Source organism: Hibiscus syriacus, unplaced genomic scaffold, assembly GCF_006381635.1.
Source record: "Hibiscus syriacus cultivar Baekdansim isolate YM2019G1 unplaced genomic scaffold, ASM638163v2 tig00111131_pilon, whole genome shotgun sequence".
Lineage (NCBI taxonomy): Eukaryota > Viridiplantae > Streptophyta > Magnoliopsida > Malvales > Malvaceae > Hibiscus > Hibiscus syriacus.
The window spans coordinates 68,006-89,881 of NW_024062991.1; the positions used below are offsets into that span (position 1 = coordinate 68,006).

A 21,876-nucleotide genomic window follows, 5' to 3' on the forward strand; every position below is an offset into this window, starting at 1 on the left:
TATTCAATTAAAAACTACATAAAATATATGTTTGATTTTTTTACCAAATATATTTATATATTATTTGATTGTGGGAAAGTGTAATCAAAACAACACACAAAGAGATAGATTCCTCTAACCCGACTCTAGCCGTATTAAAAATATATATATTTCAATCAAATTGAAAGAGTTTTCAAGTCCGCTAAAGTCTATAAAAGGGGCTCTAAAGTCGGAAGTTATAACATTTCAAAGAGCGCTTAGGTGAAGGTTAGAGAGGCAGATAAAAGCCGGTGTTAAGAAGCGGAGAAAAAATGGGGGGTTGGGCAATTGCCGTGCATGGTGGCGCAGGTGTCGACCCAAATCTCCCTAAAGAAAGGCAAGAGGAGGCTAAGAGGCTCCTCACTCGTTGCCTTGATATCGGCATCTCTTCTCTCCGTTCTAACCTCCCCGCCATTGATGTCGTTGAACTCGTCGTATGTTCCCCTTCCTTTCCTTTCAAACCCTTAACATTTAATATATCTAATAATGGAGATTAGATACGTTTAAAATTTAAAATGGAAAGACATTCAAAGATTTCATATTTTGTTATCTTTTCTTCCGGGAAATAAGTTTTGGATTTTGTTTTGGCATAGGTGAGAGAACTGGAAACCGATCCCTCGTGGATCTGCCCTTCCCGAGAATGGAACGGTGGAAATGGAAGCCAGCATTATGGACGGGCCCAGGAGGCGATGCGGCGCCGTTTCCGGTTTAACCACCGTTAAGAACCCAGTGTCTCTCGCCCGACTTGTCATGGAACAATCACCACATTCGTATCTGGGCTTTTCGGGTGCCGAAGAGTTTGCCAAGAAACAGGTCCGTACTTTGGACCGAATACCACGTTTCTAAAATGCTTTGTAATCTATTTCTTTTACCCACGTGTTCATGTCTGGCACCTGACACTGACAGAGACAAGTTTGTGTTGGATTTGTTGCAGGGCGTGGAGATGGTGGATAATGAATACTTCATTACCCAAGATAATGTTGAGATGCTTAAGTTGGCAAAAGTGGCCAACTCAATCCTGTTATACACATGTTTAATGTTTGCATTGCTTTCCTTTTATGAAAGGACACATTAATGCTGTGGGACAATGGCTAATGTTTTCCAGTTTGTCTACTGTTCAGTTTGATTATCGGATCCCCACTGTTGGCACCTGTGGTGCCGGTGCCGCCATGGATAGTCCTTTGCAAATGAATGGACTCCCAATCAGCGTCTACGCTCCGGAGACAGTAGGGTGCGTGGTGGTTGACAAGGATGGCCGATGTGCCGCCGCCACCTCTACTGGTGGGCTCATGAACAAGATGATTGGAAGGATTGGTGACTCGCCATTGATCGGTTCGGGGACTTACGCATCAGAGCTATGCGGGGTGTCATGCACCGGGGAAGGCGAAGCAATCATACAAAGGGTTGAAACTGCATGAGGCGGCGGATTGTGTGATAAAGCATAGGTTAGATGAAGGCCAGGCGGGGCTCATTGCTGTGTCGAAGGACGGTGAAGTGGCTTGTGGGTTTAACACCAACGGTATGTTCAGGGGCTGAGCTACTAAGGAAGGGTTCATGGAGGTTGGCGTATGGTGAACGTCCTTTGGTTGACCTAAGAGAACTTTGCTTTTTATTTTTTTGGTGGTTTTATTAGTAATGTCACATGTGGTTCACAATATCTCTGGTTTGGTCAGTTTAAGCTTGTAATTGAAATGCCACCACTAATAAATCAGGATTTCCCATGGCAAATGAATAATGACAAGCTTGACGCTTTAGAATCTCATCAATGAATGAAAATCTTGACAGGGATCTTCATTGGGCACACCCAAATATGAATAAATCAACCTTTAATATTTCTCTTGCTTTCAAAAAATTACCACATTATCACATGTTTTTTTCGGCAATGAAAACAGCCACCAAGTAACTCTCGCTGGTTGGATAGAATCTTGTTTGGGTACTCAAAATTTGGACATCCATGCCTTAGTTTCCTGTTAGTATAAGCTTTTTAAGTACTGAAACTTATATTGGCAGCTTTTGACTAGTAAAATTTCCAAACTTTGGTGCTCGAATCCATCAAACAAAACCAGTGAAATTTCACTTTGTGACTTGATTCCAAACCCTAAAACGGCAGCTACCAAGTGCGCCGTAGAAACACTTATATATAAAGCGAGACACATGCTCTGCTTGGAAACATACTACTTCAGAACTAGTGGGAGAAGGTTTGACCATTGTATCTTGGTTTTTCATTTTTGTTGTATTCAATAGTAGAATTTCACTTTGAGTGCTGTCAAAGTTAAGCAAAAGAATCTTTAGTTGTTAGTAGTCGGGTTTTTTATCGGGGTGTTCCGTCGGGGATTTTTTTTGCCCCATCCTCGAACCCGACCCGAAATGTTGTACTCAAACCTGAACCCGACCCGATCCCGAGAAAAACCGAGCAGCCGTAGTTTTCATAAAAAATAGAAAAAACGATCACAAAAAACTGAAAAATTAGTCTGCATGATTTACAATTCAAATTACAGTCACAAATTCAAACTAAATTTTAAGTAATTGTCTAAACTCCAAAATAAAACATTTATATAATTAAATACAAATTTGTTCTGATATTCCAATCATACAACGAATATGCATATGTAATATTAAGTCAAATAAAGCATGTTACCAAAATGGTAATGTTTTTATAAACATTATTTACCTCATCCACGTCATAATCATATTCAATAGAGCGACAATATGCCTCGGTCTCTTCCGAACAAGTTTCTATAAACAAAATAACATATATTATCCTTTAACACAAATATTATTAAAAAAGGAAATGACACATAAATTAATATAGAATATAATGTTATTGACTTACCTCGAATCTCATTCAACAACTTAGGTTAAATATTTTGTTTGTATTATATATAATTAATATAAAAAATATAAAATATATATATATATATATAATCGGGGTGGGGTGAGGATACCTTGCTCCGAACCCGAACCCAAAAAAATCCCTGAATTTTACTCCGATACTCGACCCGATATTATTCAAACCCGACCGACCCGAACTTACTGGATTTCGAGTTTCCCTGTCGGTTCGTGTCGTTATGTCATTCCTAGTTGTTAGTTTAATTTTCAACCAAATTTCACATTGCCCATCCTTTTTTTTATTCGAAACCCTAGCAGCAAACCCCTCAAGCTGCTGTCGCTCATCGTTGTTTAGTCGCCGTTCACGTCGTCTGATCACCAGGGTAAGTTCATCGGCCGTCCTTGTGACCTCGCCTCTGCTACCGTTGACCTGGGGTTGGGTTTGCACGAAACCCGCGAGAGTTGCTCGCAAAGACGCCGCTGCCGTCGCGTCCAACCGACCGTTTATGGCCTTGGGAAGGTCGATGTTTCCGTGGGAAAGACCGAAACGGCCTGGTGGCGCATGGGGGAGCTTCTCGTCGGCCGTGGGGAGGCTTTAAGGCCTCTGTCGGTTTTGTTTTGGCGGTTAGCCGCCGTAGGGCAACGTGATTCGTCGTTGTCGTCCGTTTAGGTTCACGGCAAGGTCGGCCGTGGTGCCTTGACTCTTGGGTGCTGCTGCCGATTCATCCTTGTCGTCGGTAGCCCATTTCAGTGCCGACAGATTATTAAGTTTGACTCGTTTCCGTTGTCGGATAACCGTTCGAGACGAAGATGATTTTAACTCAGTCTCTAATTATTATTTTGTAATCTGGAAATTATTGGTATGGGTTTTGATTAAGGAGTTATAAACTTTTGCAAGGAATCCTGAGTCAGGAATTGATTTACCGCCTCCGCCTCTCTGTTATGCGTGAACTTCGAAACAACTCGAGTTGCTCGTGTTGATCGTGAGCGTAAAATTATTAATTCTAGCACGTTTAGTTTTATCGTTAATTTTAGAATAATTTAATAATTATTAAATTATGTCATAGGTTCTGATCCGGGTCGGTTTACTGTTCGAGCGGATTGCGGTAAAAGTTATTACCGACGTTACCTTCTGTTGAGTTGTGTCTCAATTCGGTACTTATTTATATTATTTGTTTACTTGTTTGTCTAATTTGTTGGAATTTATTTCAAAGCACGTCTGATTGTAAAAATTGATTGTGTTAACGGTATTCGAGAAAAATGTTTTGTGATGTTTGTTGATATGTCACAAATGAAAAATATATATATTGTGCATGATAAATATATGATTGCGGTGAATTATCAAAATTAGAATATATGCTTCAGAATAAATATATGATTCGAAAAAATATTGTTATTCAGATTAGATCAGACATTAAATATTATGTCATTCTGTATATCATGTTGGGACGATTTATGATCAGGAAAGTTTAGTGCATTCACTTGATGGGTGAATGACACTTTTTTAGATTCAGTGGTCTATGTCTTTGTGGCGGACCCAATTTATATAGTGTGATTTGGATATAGTGTAGTTCTAAGGAACCCACTCTTATGAGTGAGATTGAAGTACGGTTGGGTGGTTGGGTGCATGAACATTTGCATAACATTTACATTGACATTATTGTTAATGATTTGGCGTATGAATATAATAATGTGAATGTTTCGAGCTATACTTTTACTTGTTTATGTTTGCACTTTAGAGACACACTAAGCCTCATTATTTATTCCCCATAGCTTCTTATTTCAGACATCGAACTAGCTGAATCGGTACTTAGAGTTCGATATTTCCTCATTTTCATTATTTATATAATATGAAATTTTCTCATATTTTATGATTATTACTTTGTCAGTATTTTATTAGGAAAATATTTATTTTGTTTAGACATTTTGAAACGTTGGACATTAATTTATTATTTTGGACTGCTAAAAATATTTTAATACTTATTTGATATATTGAATTTTTATCAGTTATTTATTCAATAATATTTATTAGTATTGGAGTTTGGAATGTCTTCTAGCATTAATTTTTTTAGAGTTTTAAAATTTAAAATTGATTCGTGAGATATAAATTTTAATGCGATTTTCAAAATTCGACCTAATTTTTTTCTAGACCGAATTTAAGGCATACACCCTGGTAGTAGTAGTCCAACATCGTTGAATCCGGCCAATAGATTATCTAAGACGAGACGAATAATATTATCATTGTCCATATTTAAGACGAATATGAAGGATTATCTAAGAAGTGTATCTATGAACCGTTGGTGAATCGAAGCTTTGCCAAAGAGTAAGATTGGTCCTAGGTTGGAGTACGAGATTACCAGAATCAAGGGGTTTCAACTGTGACAAGAGCTGTTCAAACAGCCCAATTACCCAAATTTTATTAATCGATTTTTTTTCTCCATTAACCGTTAATCTAGTAGAATTTTTTCTGAAAAATTTAATCGAACCGAATTATGTTAAGTTAATTGATCGGTTAATCGAAATAACTGAATTAACCAAAATTTATAAATAACATATAGAGAAAATAACCTCAGTGACTAAAAATGTCTTATAATATACGATTTTAACCAACTTTTTTTGGATTTGCCAAAATGACCAACTAAATCGCAATGCGATCGATAATTCGCAACGCGATCTCCGGTATCGCAAATCAGTTTCCAGATTCGCAACGCGATTCTGACTATCGCATTGCGATTTTCTAAATCGCAATGCGATTCTGACTATCGCAATACTGAATTTCAAATTCGCAACTCGATTTCTGAATTCGCAACAGGTTTTAATTTCGCAACACAAATGTTTTGGGTATATAACTACGCAGCAGCAGCAACTCATAACCTAAATCCCTAAATCGCAACTCATTCCATCTCCATCTATCACTCTCTCCGGCGACATCCGTTCCTATATTCAACGACATCCTTCCCCATCTGGCAACAGGTTTTAGTTTCGCAGCTCGTTTGTTTAGTAAATTAATTTACAAGAATGAAATCATCTAATGTTGATCATGTTTGGATAGATTTGTGTTTTGGAGGGTCATGGGAGAATGTTCATGGTGTTTTACAATATATGCCTTTACCCATGAATCTTCAACTAAAACTGTCATTAAAAAAGTTAACTTATGAAACTCTAATGTTACGTGTTGCAAATAAATTGAATTTAGAGCCCCTAAGTGGATTTAGGCTATCTTATCAGAGAAATGTTAAAGTTTATTTGTTAACCGACAATGAAGATGTTGAACGATTCATTGCTTACATTAGTGTTTCAAGTGATGATGTTACATTGTATGTTGTTGAACCTAGAAGTAGTGAAGTTGAGTCAGTAGCGAGTAGTAATCAACTAAGTTTTTCAACCCCAGTTTATGGTGCTCAAAATTTAATGGTTTCACCACAATTTCATCACCAAGCAAATATTGTTTCACCACATTTCCAATACCAAACACAATCTCAAAACCCACAACCTTTCCCTAATCCAAATCCCAATCAACTTTCAGCACCAAATTTCGGTTTTCGTATTGACTAGTTAGACGATGATGAGCCAACAAAAAAATTTGTGAGTACTAGTCAGTATTCGAAATTTGATCTTGGTCAATACCCGAACTTTGATCTTGGTCAATACTCGGATTTTGATGATTTTTCAGAAGAAGAAACAGACCCTGCGTGTAATGATTTTGATATTGGTCAATACCCGAATTTTGATGATGAAACATCCGTTGCCGAGGAAGATGTTGTTGATGATAATAAGGAGGAAGTTACGACTGTAAATGAACATGTTGAACATCCATTCTGTAATTCATATAACACTGAAGAAGAAGAAGAAATCCCCAAAGAAAAGTCCCAAAGAAAATGCCACGGGAGTATAACTGGAATATGCCAGAATTACTTCAGATACCGGAAGAAGAGTTGGTAAAGATAGCAGTTGATTGTTACACAAAAATTATTCGTATCAAGAAAGATGATTGTTTTGATACAAAGGAAGACTTGAAGATAGCTTTGTATACGAAATGTGTGGAAGATGGCTATCAACTAAAAGTTAACAAATCAAGCAAAGATCGTTTCGAAACAAGGTGTATGATTGAAAAAAACTGTATGTGGCGTATGATTGCAAAGAGGATAAAAGATTGCGAAATATTTCAAGTTAGGACTTTTATTGATAAACATACATGTTCAAGAACCCAAGTTTTTCCTCACCATAGACAGGCAAACAAAAAGGTGTTGGGTGGTTTTCTGGTTGAGTTAATGTTTTTGAATTGTAGGGTATAACGGGGACATGAAATTATGACTGACATGAATGCTCGGTTCAAGATTAGTATCTCATATTCTCAAGCTTGGAGAGCCAAATGTTATGCCTTGGAATTGTTGAGGGGGTTGCCAGAAGCATCGTTTGCCCAACTGCGGCTTATTGTCACAATTTAAAGCTGAAAAATCCTGGTCGTAACTCATATCAAAACAGATAGAGATGGACGCTTTGAGTTACTGTTATCGCCATTGGTGCTGCGGTTAGTAAATCAATATAATTTTGTTGACTCATTTTTGTTAGTTACATGCATTTCACATTTAAATGATTATATTTCTTGTGTATATGATTTTGTAGATTCGTTCGTTTATTAATTGCATGCGCCCAGTTATTATAGTTGACGGAGCACATTTAAAAGGTCGATACCTTGGAGTAAACTTATTAGCAATAGCCATGGATGCTAACAATGGGGATACTGCCAATAGCTTACGGGGTTGGCAAATCTGAAACCTCTGATTCATGGACACGGTTTATGGGGCATCTTAGGGATTGCATAGGTCCTATTAGCAATCTGACAATCATATCCGATAGGGCAAACTCAATTGACAACGCTATTAAAAGGTGTTTCCCAGATGATTTTCATGGACTTTGTGGTGTTCATTTGTATAGAAATCTAAAATCAAGGTCTGCTGGTATAAAAAATCACAAATGGACATACTGGAAGGCTGTAAAAGCTTATCGGGAAGTGGATTTTAATAAGCATATAAACTGTTTAAGACGTGTTTTGCCTCAGTGTGCTCAAACACTAGAAGATGTCGGGTTTGAAAGATGGTCAATAGTACATCAACTTGGAGCAAGATATGGTTTCATGACGTCTAATAGTGCAGAATCAATCAACGCTCTAAGTCGTCATTCCCGGAAATTACCCATTACTATGTTAATGGAGTTTTTTCGAGCCTCTATTCAACAATGGTACTACAAGAAAAGAAACCATGCAGGTATTATTTCTTTAAATTCATAACTTATCATATATTTTACTAAGTATTATTTATTTAAATTTACAGCAACATTGGAACATCGTGTTACACCATGGACTGAAAAAAAGATAACGAAACGTGTTGTGAAGTCAACGTCATGGAGAGTTGAACCATGTTATAAAAGTTTCTCTTCATCTAAACCAAGATGATTCAAGCGCATACGCTATAGATTGCTACACTACCGAATTATATCAACAGACTTATGGCGAGATTGTCTATCCTATTCCACATCCTTCTGAGTGGGACATACCAGATGACTTACAAACAGTTTTGCCACCAGCCATGGACAGAAGGCTACCTGGCCGACCAAAAAGTCACGATCGTATACCGTCTAAGGGTGAAGAGAAGAAGAGATCGACATGTAGTCGGTGCAAGGAAAGTGGTCATACAAGGTTGACATGTGGATCACCAGTGCCATCACAATCATCTTTTCCTCTACCAAAATATGGATCCTCATCAAAATCCAAAGCTCATATGGTGTCAAGCAAAAGACAATCAAAATCGCAATCATCTTTAAAATCCCAATCACAACCGGCTTCACCTTTTGGGACTGTTAACTTAGGTATTTTTAAATGCAAACGTTGTATTATGTGTATTTTATGTGTGAACTTTTAACATTTTCAGTTAGGCATGTATTAGTAACTTGAGTTTGAAAATTGCTATGATATGTTCAGTTGTTATCACTTATTAGGCATTCATTTGACTATCGCAACACGGAAATGAAGTTCGCAATCATCTTAATGTCTATCGCAACGCAGAAATAACTATCGCAATGCGAAATGAAAATCGCAACGAGAGAATCGCAATGCGAAATGAAAATCGCAACGAGGGAATCGCAAAGCGAAATGAAAATCGCAACGCGAATTTAGTTTCGCGTTGCGATTTTGTCGTTGCGATTTTTATTTCGCGTTGCGATTTTTATTTCGCGTTGCGATTTTCATTTCGAATTGCGATAGTCATTTTTGCCTTTAACATAATGCAGATTGAAATCAACAAAATCAACCATTACATTTCAATCAATTAAACAAGCACAAATAAGAATTATGTTCACATCAATTAAACAAATCAACTTTTACAAATCATCTTTTACAAATCAATTAAACAATCAAAAAATAAGCAATAATTCTTATTTCCTCATCTACTATTGAATCAACTTTTGCAGCCATACATCATTTTCACGCAGCTCACTTCTGAGATTAACCTGCAGAAACCAAACATTTGCTCAAACAACACTTTCTACACATCTAAAACCTACAAACAACAAATTATTGAATTCTAGGTACTTAACCAAACATTTCAAACCAAAAGCCTATAAACTTACCAATTGTTTATGGACATTTTTATAACGCGGATGCAGGTAGGTTTGAAATGTCTATCTCTAGCCATATAATGCCAAAACCACAAGCCTACTGCAGCTCTATCTCTATCGGTGGGAGGTAGATACTTTATACTTCCTGTGATCAAACGCTCTAACGCCAAGCATACGAGAGGACCACAATCCCCTCTGGGTCCTTTCGTTTGTTGTGGTGCGGTCTCGTCTCTGCTAACTGTAATATTGAGCTTCTTTGGCTTCTTGTTTCCAGAATGAGTCCAATAATTTATCGCATCCAAGAATTTAGCCAAATGAGAGCTCCATCCCTTAATAATATATCTTAAATCAGCCAATGATATGTAATTTATCATGCTGTCATATACTATTACCTTAAGGGATGGGAGCTGAAGCTCGACGAGAAGCCAATGTTTACGTTCCAAAACAGAGATAAACACCTACAATCATAAGTAATAATTCATTCATTTGCGCACTTATTTAAGAATACCTTTAAACTCAATCTAAAATAAATACTAACCTTATCGACCTCCCACCATGCAGGATAAAGTTTAGCTTGTCCATTGCCCAACGCAAATGATTCATCTCGTTGATCCTTCAAGTGAACGGCGTTAAAAGACGTCGGCATAATTGTATATCGTGTATTTCTTTTATTTTCCTTAAGTTTCCTAATTATTAAAAGACGTGACACCCACGCATCGATATGTTGTTTTACAAAAAAAGACATATATTAGTAACTTACATAAATTTAAAAAAAATAATCAAATTGAAATATAAGAAAAATATAAGACTTACCCCTCCATCGAAATAGCCATTGTCTTCGACCCCTAATAATATGCCCCACCAAGACCGATCAAGCAACAAATAGATATTATCGTTGAGCTTGTATATGTCAGTGAAACACCCCTGGCTCCGCTCATATAGATAAAAATCAACTGCGGTCTTAGCCCAAAGGGTGTTATCCAGAATTGTGTCTGGTAGTTGTCTCCTCTCCACTTCAGATACCAGAATGGTATTTGGCCGGTAACTCATACGAGAGCCAACTCTCATCCATCATGTCCGGCACATCAGAGGGTTTCTCAAGAATCTTACATATGACGCTATGTGAATCGGGCTCTTGAATGGTGGGAGGGACCTCTTCAACGATGATAGTGGCCTCTTGAACGGTGGGAGGGGACTCTCGAGGAATGATAAGGGCCTCTTAAACGATAGGAGTGGACTCTTGAGGGATGACAGGCGAGTCGGGCTTCTTCTTGCGGTGTCTTCACACTATTGGGGTGTACGGAGACTTAATAGCACGTGCACGCCGTCTGATGCGTGAACTCTGTCGTGCAAGAAAAACCCGACGTAAAGCATCCACCTTATCGGGCCGCTAAATAATTAAATACAAAAATCAGTAAATAAACAGACATGATATTTAAACAGTGAAAACAAAGACAAATATGTTTCAAACTTGCATTGAATTCACCCAAGTCATTATTTATCATAGTTCACAAAATGCATCAGATAACAAAGACAAATATGTTTCAAACTTGCAACAATGTCAACTTAGTATTTGTCTTTGTCTATTGGTTGAAGTAATGCAATTCATTCAAGTTTCAATTTGCAGAAGAAGAATAGTTTTGGAACTTAATATCGCAACGTGAAAAATGACTATCGCAACGCGAAATGATTATCATAAGATAATGTCACGTCTGTAATGAAAATTTGTAACACTGTTTTGTCTTTTGGTTGAAATGAAAATCGCAACGAGAGAATGAAAATCGCAACGCGAAATGAAAATCGCAACGAGAGAATCGCAACGCGAAATGAAAATCGCAACGAGAGAATCGCAATGCGAAATGAAAATCGCAACGCAATTATAGTTTCGCGTTGCGATTTTTGGTTTCGCGTTGCGATTTTCATTTCGCTTTGCGATTTTCATTCTCTCGTTGCGATTTTCATTTCAACCAAAAGACAAAACAGTGTTGCAAATTTTAGTTTCAAGAATAAACTATTTCTTCTTCTTCTGCAAATTGAAACTTGAATGGATTGCATTACTTCAACTAAAAGACAAAACAAAGACAAATACTAACTTCAGAGTATTAAAGAATACACAGTTTAGCAGAATTGGCAGCAAACGAACAAATTTACTTTCAACCAAAAGACAAAACAAAGACAAATACTAACTTCACAGTGTTAAAGAATACACAGTTTAGCAGAATTGGCAGCAACCGAACAAATTTACTTTCAACCAAAAGACAAAACAAAGACAAAAACTAACTTCACAGTGTTAAAGAATACACAGTTTAGCAGAATTGGCAGCAACCGAATAAATTTACTTCAACCAAAAGACAAAACAAAAGACAAATACTAACTTCACAGTGTTAAAGAATAAACAGTTTAGCAGTATTGGTAGCAACCGAATAAATTTACTAAGCAATCTAAGTGAAATGGTTAATCTAAGTGAAATTACGAGTAAATTTATCATCAAGTTAAATATGGAAAATTTTAAACTTACCTCGTTGCGTAGAGTATGAACCTCATTATGCAACGATACTACCATCTCACATAGAGCGGCAACCTCACCACGTAAAGTAGACACCTCCACACGCCATGCACCATCGTTATCGTGTAGAGTACCGATCTCCTCACGCAAGGCATTGACCTCATCACGTAACTCCCTTGACTCATCTCGTGGAGGTGGAGGTGGAGAACAGGGAGATAGAAGTCGTGGCATCTTTGTCGGTCGCCTATCATGAGTAGATGGTGGAGAAGAGGCTCGATGATGTGACGAGATAGGTGATGGCTCTCGTTGTAGAGGTGAATAATCGGGTCGATCAGGTGATGGCTCTGGGTGAGGTGATGGCTCTCGAAGTGAAGGAAGTTGAGGCTGCTCATCATTCGTGCCATCAAGAAAATGCTGACTAGCTTGCCACCAATCAGTGGCAAGCTCAGCCTCCGTGGGTGTCAGTCTCTTTAATGGAGTGTTGGCCTCCTAAAAATATAAAAACTCAAACAAAGTTAAACGTCTACTATTAATAACTTGTTTATATATGATAGTATTTGTGTTAACTTACATTATTTATTGTCGCCTATGGTATTAAGTCTTCCCAATCCAACAGACGTTTCCTCTTCCAGGAGATAGCCCTAGGAATATCATTTGAAGTTTTTAATGCATATGTCTGCATGCTGGGGAAAGCCTCGAATATCCAAATCTACAAAAAATATAATAACAAACATTAGTAATTGTTAAATAATTAATTATAATTTTGAAAACATTATATAGAAATTATTACCTTAAAGGCCCAAACAAAGCCTGACAAAGTGTATTTCGACCCATCGCCACGCAAACTTTTGCGGTCATCAAAGGCAGTCGACAACTTAGTCCAGATAGCTTTCCATATATACGAACCCCACGAAAATATTCCATGCATTTAGGTCCTCTACCAATAATATTAGCTCCTGAGGAATAGGTTGTCTGGCGCCTCTCTGCCTAAAAAGCCGGCATACAAAAGTACTAGAAGGCATACTCGGACAACATCGACGTCATTCATCCGAGTAAAACCATCTTTCTTATTAAACAATTTCTTCAGGTCTTCGACGTGTAAGTTCGGCTTCTCTATTGACTCATCAGGAAAAACCCGGGATAACCATGATGGGCGGGTGATATGACGAGTGTACCGACCTACATCATCATATCCGAATCGTAGACCAGTGATTAAGAAGAACTCCTTCCGCCCAAAACAAGTATAAGCCGGTGGAAAATGAAACCATATCTCTTCCTCCCCACGTTGTATACTGTCGGGTAGATCGCTAGTCATGGTCTGAAGCCACAAATGGGTCAAATTAGCATCTCCACCCGGATGCTATACTCTCAGCCATGGCCCGAAGCAGGTTTCCTCAAACAATTTTCTTTGTGTAGGTGAAAGCTTCGAAGCAATTGTAGCGGCTAGGCTAACTTTATTCCTTAATGTCAATGAAGCCGAAAAAAAATTCTACAAAAACAATAAACATACCAAGTTAGATATACCAAAAACTACACTGTGAAGATATACCAAAAACAATAAACATAAAGAGTAGTAGTTTATTCTTGAAACTAAAATTTGCAACACTGTTTTGTCTTTTGGTTGAAATGAAAATCGCAACGAGAGAATGAAAATCGCAACGCGAGAATGAATCGCAACGAGAGACTCGCAACGCGAAATGAAAATCGCAACGAGAGAATCGCAACGCGAAATGAAATCGCAATGCGATCGCGTTGCGATTATCTCGTTGCGATTTTCATTTCGCGTTGCGATTCTCTCGTTGCAATTTTCATTTCTCTCGTTGCGATAGTCATTTTCGTGTTGCGATTTTCATTTTCATGTTTAGAAACTATTCTTCTTCTGCATTACTTCAACCAAAAGACAAAACAAAGACAAATACTAACTTCACAGTGTTAAAGACTAAACAGTTTAGCAGTATTGGCAGCAATCGAATGAATTTAATAAGAAATCTAAGTGAAATGGTTAATCTATTATTGAAATTACCAGTAAACTTATCATCAATTTCAATATGAAAAACCTAAAATAATGTAAAATTTTTAAAATAAAAATAATTAAAAAAACTAACACTCTGAGGTTGATTTTCCATTTCTAAATGATTGTGAGGGATTTCTAACCGTGAATGGTTGTGAGGGATTTCACCGGCGATGGGGACGAAAATCTTCGGAGATGGGGACGGATTTTGCCGTAGAGAGTGAGAGATGGAGATGGGACTGAGTTGTGATTTTAGGTTTAGGTTATGAGTTGCGATTACGGGATATACTGTGGACGGTTCAGTTTCCGATATATTAATATATTCGTGTTTGGAATTTGAAAAAAAAATACGCGTTAATACGAATAGCGCTATGTAAATCGCATTGCGATAGTCAGATTCGCATTGCGATTTTCCTAATTCGCATTGCGATTTTCCTAATTCGCATTGCGATTTTCCTAATTCGCATTGTGATTTTCCTATTTAGGATCGCAACGCGAATTTGGGAAATCGCAATGCGATAGTCAGAATCGCGTTGCGAATCTGGAAACTGATTTGCGATACTGGAGATCGCGTTGCGAATTATCGATCGCATTACGATTTAGTTGGTCATTTTGGCAAATCCAAAAAAAGTTGGTTAAAATCGTATATTATAAGACATTTTTGGTCACTAAGATTATTTTCTCTAACATATATTATAAATTAAATATTAAATATTTTTTTTGTTTATTCGGTTAATTTGGTAAAAAAAATCAAGTTCAAACAAAGCTAAAGCTAAATAATATATATTATATATATAATATTAAATATTTAATAATTTCGGTTAATTAATTAATTTCGAACCGAATTAGCCTAAACCGAAATTAAAAAATCATTAACCATTAATTGTTCGAACACAAAATTAACCGATCGATTAACTGACCGAAATTTTGATTCAGTCGTTAATTCGATTTTAACCGAACAATGAACACCCCTAACTGTGACCACGAGTTTTAACTTTAACAGTGTTATTGCTTACCCAGATTATGACTAGATCCTCATCAGCATCAGTTATGATAATTTTGTTGGTTTTGAGTATGAACAGCTTCCATCGCCTTCCATCCAAACTAGGGGGTAAAAACCAGCGAAGAACCCGTCATTTGCAGATATCAAAACATCAGCTGGATTCTCCACAGTCGACAAAGATGAACCTCGTCTTAAATATGGACACAAGAGCCATTGATTTAAGACATGGCGGCCATGAAGCTGCAAAACTCATGGACACAACATTTCCTTCACTTAAATCTGTAGCAGTAGCAGTTTTTGTTATCAATTTCAAAACCGCTTGTTCGGAGAAGGAAGAACTCAAAGGCTTTTGCGATAATCCAAACGCACACTGTTTTCTTCAATCTTGCCATGCAAAAAAAAAATTGCAGACAAAAGGTATGCAGTTAACATCTTCTACCAAATGGAATCCAGTCAGTTGACCAATGTGTCATATCCATATTACTAAATTAGGCCGCAACGTAATGGCCATATTGTAACGTTTTTTAATGTTATCGCGACGTAATATTGGCGCAACGCGATAAGGGAACCGCATCACGATTGTTGCGGTCAAAATCATTACGTAACACTGCAACGAGCTATAAATTGCACCACAACGCCGCAACAAACTTTAAATTATCTGAAATATAAAATTATATAGATGGATTGTTCTAATTTAATTATTAAACTAGATTATAAATATATATCATTAATAATATTGTAATAGTTATCTTTAAAATTAGTTACTTAAATTTGAATTAATTAAATTATTTATTTTGGTGGTGAATTGTAAGATATAGACTTTTTATATTTGTAGTTATGTATTTTTTCTTTCTAAATTATGTAAAATGAACATTTTGATGTTACAATATAAAAAATTTGATATGATTTTAGTCATATTGTTTATATGTTATTCATTAACATTATAATTATTATTACTTATTATCTAGTGTGATAACACTTGTATGATTTATATTTGTTTTTAATAAATTTTTATCTATGAAATTAAATTTTATTTTAAAATAAAATACTAAAAGCGTATATTAATATTAATATATTAAAAGATAACCATAAAATATAAATATAATATTTTAAAAGTATTATGATTTTGAGGAACAGATCACGCTCGCGACAGCCGCAAAACGTTACGTAACGTCCGCAACATTCGCAACTGTAACATCACAACCGCATCCGTAACAAAAATTCGCAACCGCAATTTGATAATCTGGCCATATCCCAGCATTTATAACAAAAAAATGTATCCCCACAACACTTTGGAAGCCAACACATTAAATCTAATAAACATAAATCCAAGTAACAATTTCATAGTTAACATTAGCACACATTACAGATTTAGTTAATAACCCCAGCTCATATACAAAAATTCCAACAACCAGAAACCAAAATTATACATATACACCTAGTTCATTCCTTTATGATTAACTGTCTCTGCTCGTGAAATTCATCTTCTCGTAATACTGAATAGAGAGAATAGAGAGAAGAGACAGACAAAGATGAATCTCGTCTTTTCCCACCGAGCAGGCGGCTTGGAGTTAATAAACTTTGGTAGAGCCCACATCGAAGCTGAAGCAGCTTGGAAAGCGGCCAGAGGTAACGGGAGTGATGACGCCGGAAACCACCGAGAGGCAAAACGGCGGATCTAAGCTGTTGGGTTCCACAACCGATATTAGCCCAGTGCCTGGTACAGATCAACTCCCAGAGACGCTCGTCGCTGGCGGTTTTGAGCCACTGTTTTCTAACGCACGATGCCATTGCTAGAGTCCTCGCGTCAACGTGCTTCAAGACCTCGTACAACAGGTTTTCATCTAAACCCATCAACCCTGTTTCTTCTTCTTTTATTTTCTTCATTTTCAGTTGGGGGACCTGAGCATCTGGGGAACTTCGTTTCGTTGGCAGAAGCTGAAACCTTGATTCTGGGTTGGTTTGTTTTGGTTGGGATGGAGAATGGGAAATAACGAAAGGGCGTTGGTGGGTTGGGTGACAGTAATCGGAGCTGATTTTGTTGGCTTTCAAAGAAGACAAACAAGATAGAAAGAAAATGGTGGTGGGGGTGTTCGGTTCCTCTGTTTTCTTTTTATGTTTTTTTCTTACCTATTGAATTCTCAAGTTTGTCTATTCTGCAATTAATAATACATCAATGAAATGCGTTTTTGTAATGCCTCATTTATTTTCATTAAGAAAATCATGGCATCTCATTTATTAAAAAGTAAATTAATACATGTTTTGATGGCTAAACTGCCCGAATATTGCGTATGGGAAACTTTAATTCCCAAGATAATGTTATCAACTTATTATTTCCCCAAATGGGGTGTTTGCTACAGACAAATATGATTTCTCGGCGTCTTCATGCATGTTGGATTCACTAGAGGACCTCTCGGCGTCTTCTACTTCCCCTCCCACCTGCAACGATGCATGCTGCTAAGAGTGGGAGTTGTGCATGTGGCCCTGGCTGACAGTGGGAGCTCTGCATGTGGGGCTCGACGTGAGAATTCACGGGGTGAGTAGGGAAATATCACGGGTGAGCAGAGAGCTGCATGGGGCTTGGGCGTTTGCTGAATATGCATGTGATTCATTAGAGGAATACTCGGCGTCTTCTTCACATTTGGGGTGGAGTACTCGGCGTCTTCTTTATGGAAGGGGGATGTCTCGGCGTCTTCTTCATAATAAAGCATGCACGGTGTTGGAGAAAAGTCAAAAATGATGGCGTAGAAATGGGGTCGCAGGTAACACATTTTCAACAAAGATAGGAGATGGGGGCACCGCCTATGCATTTTCAACAAAGGGGACGCACGTTTTCAATAATTCGGTGCCCCCAATTTTTAATTAAAATGTAATTGGTATAATTGCATTTTTAGTCACTGCATATTTTAGGGTATTTACAAGATTAGTCCCTAAGTTTCAGCTATAAATACCCTAGCTCATTTAGCTTCAAAATCTCAAATCATTTCTTTCTCCCAATACTAGAGAATTTTCTTGTGAGTAGTGAGTGTTTTGTAAACACCTGTAAATTTTTCTCTTAGTAAAAGATTTACAGCAGTCCGGAGACGTAAGCAAATTAGCTGAACTCCGTTATCAATTTCGGGTATTATTTTTCCGCTTTTATTTCGCATTCTCACTAATATGGTTATAGGGAAATTACTCGTACTCGGTTTATTTCCAAACAACTGGTAATCAGAGCTTTTGGTTGTGAATTTTGTCAATTTTTTGCGAGGTTACTATTCATTACTATTCACATGAATAGTAAATTTCATGAATAGTGAAATTTTATCGGTGATACGAATTTGTCGACGGAGGTGTTCTAATACACGGTGGTTCGCAAGAATTGTCAGAAACGATCCAAACGAATCCATATTCGAGTGGGAGCGATGGCTGCAGACGAAGTGAATGTGAAAATTGAAAAGTTCGATGGTGCGGACTTTGGCTTTTGGAAGATGCAGATTGAAGATTTTCTGTACTAGAAAAGTCTATATCAACCCCTCTCAGGAAAGCAACCAGAGGGCATGAAGAATGAAGACTGGGCTCTTCTCGATAGACAAGGCCTCGAAGTTATCCGACTGACGTTATCCCGCAATGTTGCTTTCAACATAGCAAAGGAAAAGACCACGGCGGTCTTATGGTGGCTCTCCAGTATGTATGAGAAGCCATCAGCCTCAAACAAAGTTCATTTGATGAGGCGATTGTTCAATTTACGGATGGCGGAAGGGGCATCGGTGGCTCAACACCTAAATGAACTCAACACAATCACAACCCAGTTGAGTTCCGTGGAAATTGAATTCGATGATAAAGTTCAAGCTTTAATTCTCTTATCATCTCTACCAGACAGTTGGAATGCTACTGTTACAGCAGTTAGTATCTCATCGGGAAATAGTAAATTGAAATTCGACGATGTTCGAGATCTGGTACTAATTGAAGAAATTCGACGGAGAGAATCAAGTGAAGCATCAACCTCCTCAGCCTTGCACACGGAGTCCAGAGGTAGAATTTCAGAAAGAAATTCAAATCGTGGTAGATCCAAATCCAGAACGGGAAAGAAAGATTTGACCTGTTATAACTGCGGCAAGAAGGGTCACTTTAAAAGAGATTGCTGAGCACCAAAGAAAAATACCGGCGTATAGGAATCTGCCAACGTGATAGAGGAGACAGGTGATGCCATGATTCTAAGCGTCAACAGTCTGATTGAATCATGGATCTTGGATTCAGGGGAATCTTTCGACTCCACCCCATACCGAGAAATCATGGAGAACTATGTCAGTGGTGATTTTGGGAAGGTTCATCTAGCCGATGATGAAACCTTTAAGATCGTCGAAAAGGAGACATCCGATTAAAGTTGCCAAACCAGACCACCTGGATGCTGAAAGGAGTGAGACATATTCCTGGCCTCAAAAGAAATTTGATTTCTGTAGGACAGCTTGATGGTGAAGGATTTAGCACAACCTTTTTAGGCTGTGAATGGAAGATTACCAAAGGAGCACTCGTCATTGCTCGTGGTAAGAAAGCTGGTACTCTCTATATAACCTCAAATTTAGAGAATATCATTGCAGTAGCAGATGCTGATGGAAAATCAAACCTATGGCACCAAAGGCTTGGCCAATGAGCGAGAAAGGGATGAAGACACTTTTGTCAAAAGGGAAGTTGTCAGATCTAAAGAATGTAGACGTCGGACTATGCGAGGATTGCATCTTTGGCAAAAAAGAAAGTCAACATTGCAAAGATTGGTAAGACACCCAAGGCTGAAAAGTTAGAGTTGGTTCATACTGATGTATGGGGACCATCTCCAGTTCCATCTCATGTAGGCTCATTATATTATGTCACCTTCATCGATGATTCTACAATGAAGGTGTGGGTTTATTTTCTGAAGAAGAAATCAGAAGTCTTTGATACCTTCAGAAAATGGAAGGCCATGGTCTGAAAGTCAAGCGGTTGAGGTCTGATAATGGAGGAGAGTACAAAAATCGTAGATTCAGAGAATTTTGCGCAAACAATGGGATCAAGATGGACACAACAGTTCCCATGACACCGTAACAGAATAGTGTAGCAGAGCGCATGAACATAACTCTGAATGAATGTGCCAGAAGCATGAGGGTACATGCCAGATTGCCCAAATTTCTATAGGCTGAAGCTATCAACACTGCAGCTTACCTGATCAACCGTGGGCCCTCAGTTCCTTTGGATGGCAGAATACCATTGGAAGTTTGGAGCAAGAAAGAAATAAACCTTTCATACTTAAGAGTGTTTGGTTGTATTTCTTATGTACACATAAACTCTGCTGAAAGAAGTAAACTTGATGCCAAGTCCAACAAATGTGTCTTTGTTGGTTATGGTGGTAATGAGTTCAGCTACCGATTTTGGGACTATGAAAATCGGAAGATCATCAGAAGCAGAGATGTCATTTTCAATGAGAATATGATGTACAAAGACAGGTCAACTGTAGAATCAAGCAGTTCAAATACCAAAGCTGAAACAAAGGAATTTGCTGAGTTCGAGGAGATTTCTGGAAATGATGTTTAGATCAGTCCTGAAGCAGTTCAAGAAGAACCATGCACACCGGAACTAAGACGCTCCTCCAGAATTCCTAAACCAACCCAACGTTTATTCTCCTTCTTTGCACTACTTGTTGCTGAATGACAATGGTGAACCAGAGTGCTATGATGAAGCTATGCAAGTGGAGGATTCAGTCAAGTGGGAGTCTTCCATGAAAGATGAGATGAACTCGCTTATGTCAAATCAGACATGGGAATTAGCTGAATTACCATCAGGTAAGAAAGCGCTCCATAACAAGTGGATCTACAGGATCAAAGAAGAGCACGATGGGAGAAAACGCTACAAAGCAAGATTGGTTGTCAAAGGTTTTCAACAAAAGGAATGTATTAACTACAATAAAATTTTCTCTCCAGTTGTAAAACTGTTTACAATCAGACTGGTGTTGAAAATTGTAGCTGCAGAAAATTTACATCTTGAGCAGTTAGATGTAAAAACAGCTTTCCTTCATGGTGATTTGGAGGAAGAAATCTATATGAGGAAACCAAAGGCTTCATAGAAGCAGACAAGAAAAACCTGGTATGTAGGTTGAAGAAGAGCTTGTATGGTTTAAAACAAGCTCTAGACAGTGGTACAAGAAGTTCGATAGCTTCATGAGTAGCAGTGATTTACCAGATGTCAAGAACACCATTGTTGCTACATCAAGAGGTTCGACAACAGCTTCATTATTTTATTATTGTATGTTGATGACATGCTCGTTGCAGGCTCAGACATGCAAGAGATTATACACTTGAAGCAAGAATTGTCGAAGCAGTTTGCTATGAAGGATCTGGCACTGGAAAGCAGATTCTTGGGATGAGGATCAAGAGAGACACAAATTCGAGGACTTTGATGTTATCACAAGCTAAGTACATCAACAAAGTACTCTCCAGGTTCAACATGCAAGATGCTAAACCAGTAAGTACACCTTTAGGTGTTCATTTCAGACTCTCCAAAGAACAGTCACCAAAGACGGAGGAAGAACGTGAACACATGGTGAAAATGCCATATGCCTCAGCAATTGGAAGTCTGATGTATGCCATGGTTTGTACTAGACCAGATATTGCTCATGCAGTGGGAGCTGTTAGCAGGTACATGAATAATCCGGGCAAATACACTGGGAAGTAGTCAAATGGATCCTCAGATATCTGGGGTACTATAAACAAAGCACTTTGTTTCAAAGGTGGAGATACTATACTGATAGGCTATGTAGATTCTGACTTAGCCGGAAATATTGACATCAGAAAGAGCACTACAGGGTATGTCTATACTCTAGGAGGTATTGCAGTGAGTTGGGTTTCTCAACTACAGAAGATAGTTGCTTTCTCCACAACTGAA

At 37.9% G+C, this 21,876-nt stretch overlaps 2 pseudogenes; one reads left to right on the forward strand and one right to left on the reverse strand.

The window, feature by feature from the left end:
- Positions 1-255: 255 nt before the first annotated feature.
- Positions 256-1,730, forward strand: LOC120154503 (annotated as a pseudogene).
- Positions 1,731-16,361: 14,631 nt separating this feature from the next.
- LOC120154458 lies at positions 16,362-17,753 on the reverse strand (annotated as a pseudogene).
- Positions 17,754-21,876: the final 4,123 nt, after the last annotated feature.